The sequence below is a fragment of the Triticum aestivum genome, chromosome 1D, assembly GCF_018294505.1.
Source record: "Triticum aestivum cultivar Chinese Spring chromosome 1D, IWGSC CS RefSeq v2.1, whole genome shotgun sequence".
Taxonomy (NCBI): Eukaryota; Viridiplantae; Streptophyta; class Magnoliopsida; order Poales; family Poaceae; genus Triticum; species Triticum aestivum.
The window spans coordinates 292196431-292200782 of record NC_057796.1 but is presented as its reverse complement, the minus strand read 5'-3'; positions in this window follow the sequence as shown (position 1 = coordinate 292200782).

Below are 4352 nucleotides of genomic sequence, written 5' to 3'. Positions count from 1 at the left end.
TGATGAAAGCGATAGGTTAATGGAACCAAGGGTACGACACAAACTTGAAATCAAGCTTGTTGTTCAAGGCGGACTAATATGACGAGGAAGATCGACGTAAGCTTAGCTCATCATCGAAAGTTGTGTTCCGGGAAGGACCGGGTAGCACAGTTAAAAAAAAGGTTGCACGATAATGATATAGCCGATAAGGCTAGGAATGACTTGAAGGATTAATAAACTCGTAAGCAACAAGAATAACTTAGAGTTATTGAATCGGAGTGCGGACTTGATTCACTATTCGGTGTTCTCGGTTGACAATCAACCCAGAGCCCATGAAGTGACAAAGACAAGGTAAGGTAGTACTTCATCAAAGTTTATAAGATGTAGTGCAATGGTAAGATATCCCCGAGATACCAGAGGTAATACTCAAAGGTAGATCATAATAGAGGTTGGGCAGGCGTATTGACCTGCAGAAGACAAGTGATTTAACTTGTCCAAGAAATGGTATTTAAAGGAGAACATGGTCGGAACCACGATTGCAAAAGGCCAGATCCCAGATATAAGATGAACTTATACCAAGGGAATAATTAATTTAAGAGAAGCTTTTAATGATAAGATCTACATCGTGTCCATGGGCATGAACACAAAGTTCAAGGTCGACCCCCCCTCTAAACCAGCCGCGGCCACCGCCTCGTCTCCGCTTCCTCGCGCCCCGTCTTCTACATCCACGCCGCCGTGTTCGCTCCTCGCCGCCCTCCTCCGCCGTCTCCCGTCCAGGCCAACCGCGCGGCCGCCGCCTCGATCGCCGTACGTCTTCCCCGCCCCCTCACGCCGTTCGTCCGCCATCTCCGTCACGCCGCTTCCTCCCCTCTTCGTCCGTCTTCCACATCCACCCCGCGCGGCGGCGGGCCTCCCCGCCAGCCAGCGGAGCCTCCCGGCGCCGTACGTTCGTCGTCGACATCCACCGACCGACCACATCAGCCCCGTCTTCAACGATGCGCTTCGTCCTCTCCGCTGTCCACGTCAGGAACTAGGTAATGTTTCATGCGCATCCATCGCCTCCTACCCAACCTGTGCAATCGAAATGTTGACGGCCATTAGCACCGCTTGGAGCAGTTGCGCGCGGCGGGCACGATGATTGGGGGTTGGGGTTTCGTCGTCGACCGGGCCTAGAAGCATATCGCCTTCCTGCGCCGGTGATGAATGGGTTGCGCAGCCGCAGCCGGCAGCCCCGCTTGGTGGAGGTAGAGGGGGAGCCGAGGGGGCCGCGTCTGCATGCTCTGGACATTGCAACGCTGGCAGCGCCGCGCCACAATCTCCTAGCCTTGCGCCGTCTTGGCAATGCGACTTGATGGCGTGATAGCAATATAGTTGCGGTTTGATTGCTCCCCCTGTTTTTGTCACGGTTCCTCTCTTCAGCTTGATCATCGAGGCAATGGGTGGTAAATTGGTTAGTGGCTTAGCGCACCAAAATTACAAACAAGGGATGTTGAGTTCAGAACTTAGCTAGCATGTACAGAATCTAGAATGCAGTAGAGTTTAGCTAGCAACAATGTTTTAAATAGCGGGCTATTGCCAAATAGCGGCGGACCTCAAAATCAGCTATAGCGGAGCTATAGCAGGCTATTTGTACATGAGACTATTTAGCGGCACCCTGCTGAAAAGGCTATATAGCGGGCTATAACGGAGCTATAGCCGGCTATTTAAAACATTGGCTAGCAATTCAAGATGGGAACGGGCTGGGTCGGCCCGCTGGGTCACTGACCCGGCCCGAAATTTCAAGGCCAATGGGCCAAATGGGTCGGCCTCAAATGATATATGGGTCAGTGGAGCCGGCATCGTGCGACCCGATGGGTCAGATGGGTCGACCCAGTCGAATCGCTAGGCCCTAGTCACTGCTGGCCGACCCTGTTCGAGACGCCCCTGGACACATCTACGGTATATGAACTCGATCGATTCTGTTGGAGATGCGTTGTACACAAGAAGCAGACAGAGAGACAGGTGGACTGATTGTTACGTCAACTACTAGTACATGCACGTAGAAAAACCAGCGTGTCGTTCGTGTCTTGGTCACCGTCGAGCTCGCCATCCCGGTCACTATACTATTCCTCTCTAACTTGTACAGCTCGCTGTCCTAGTGGCCTTCCCAGTTTTCAGATTCATGGATTTTCCATCTTAATCTTGGGTCGGCCTCATATACCCAATGGGTCAGTGAGGCCACAAATTTTTGATGAAATGGGTTGACCCATGGCCTCACATATTGACCTTGGGGCCACGGGGCCAGGTCCAAGGCCAGGTCCTGGCCGGCCCATTCCCATCTTGAGCTAGCAACGACACTTTTCCAGCCCAAGTGTGCACACTTCAAGAGAATTTAGAATGTACAGAGGTGTAGAGTTTTGGTTCAATAATGTGAAGGTCTATCCATCAGGAATTTATATTGCACAAGAGAATTTACAGTTTGGATCTGATTTCAGGAATTTGCAATGTACTGTACTTCGGAACTCTCAAGCCCTGTTATATTTGTAATGCCACAGATTTCTTTTGAATCCGATTTCTAAATGGTCCATATATATGCCTGTTCAGAACTTCAGATGCCTATCTTTTTTTCATAATTTTGCTCGGCAGGCGACATTGGCTCATAATCTGAAAGGCATCGTGAAAATGCATGGGATTTTCGCATTATTGTGTTTAAAATTGAAATTCAGTATGACTGGTTTTACAAATATGCATTGATTCAATCTAGTATTTTTTTTATTGATCTGCATCATTTTTCTTGAGTTTGTTCATGTGTGCATGATAAATGAGAGAGCGTGAGGGCATACAGTGGAGATGACATAAGCAGGTGATGGTGTGTTTTGCCAAAAGGGAGAGACCGCATGCATGCATGCATGCATGATGATACATTGATGCATTATTATAATTTTTGCATAATTAGAAGAGCAATTCTTAATGGAAAATGAGGAAAATGAATGGATGTGATTAAAACGTAACTGCTCTTTTTTCACTTGTAGAAACATAGTAGTACTAGTACCTCGCTCCTATTTCCGACATCTTTGTTCCAGAGAAGCATGCTTGTCTTTTTTCTTTTGCGGGCAGGGAAGCATACTTGTTGTGAGAGATTGTTGAAGTATAGTGTATGTTTGTATTTCACCCTTTACTGACATAACTAAGTTATTGGCACAGGCATGTTAATCTTTGTGTATACTACTATACGTATGCAGGACAATGGACGTCAACAACCATGAATTCTCGTGGAAATACACCCGATTACATGGTCAGTGGATCCTCCCGCCTGTGCGACACCAAGGGAGGAGACCAAGCTGCGTCTTCCATGCCCTTGCCTCAGGCGTCGAGATGGAGATCCGGCGTGTGTGGGCTTTGGAAGTACCTCCTAGAAGCACCCATATCAGAATTTTCTTAAACCAGTTTATCCGTCAATATGAGTTTCAAGCAGGTAGCTAGTATTTCATTCAGGGAAATAGAGTTCATTGCCTAACACATGACATGGAGTACTGACATGTATATATGTCAGTGGTAGTATATCTTATTGGAGCTGTTTGCATACATGCAGGCGCTCCACTTGGCTGAGACAATGGAGTCCGAAGGTTACCTGTGGGCCTTCGACTGCTGGCTCGACAAGGCGTATATGCCGAGTGTGGTGACTGGCCGGACGCGAGGCGCGTCCACATCTCCGGTGCACGTACGCGGTACCGTATGCATTTTGATGAAGTCGTGAGACTTCTACGACAAGGAAGACCTGTGATGGGCGGCTTCCGTTTTTGTGGTCCCTTCGAGTCGTTGGGGCCGAACGGCATCTACCACTTCCAGCGCAGGAGGGGCGACGTATATCCTCCACTGAGGCATATGGTGCTGTTCGTTGGATACGGGCGGCGAGGAGGGAGGCCGTATCTTATATTCCAGAACAGCTCAGGAAGAAGGTTTGGCGAAGACGGGTATGGCAGAATCTGGTTTCAAGAGGTGAGGGATTTCACCACCTTCACCGTCCGGAAACACTACCGGAATCGCACCCTACGCCGACGGCCAGAGCCGTCGGCATAGCCATGATTAGCCGTCGGGGCAGGCCTATGCCGACGGCACCCGTCGGCAAAATATCCGTCGGCGTAGCCAGGATGACCGTCGGCATAGAAAAGCTGTCGGCATAGACCCTATCCCGACGGTGGCCGTACATCTATGCCGACGGCCCTGGCCGTCGGCAACGTCATCGCCTAACGGCGGCCTCCGTCAAGTGCTGCCCAATGGCTTCTCGCCACGTGGCGAGACGCCATTCAGCATGGGGCATGTCTATGCCGACAGCCTAGCCGTCGGCTTAGTTTGAAACTATGCCGACGGCTAGGCCGTCGGCATAGACATGC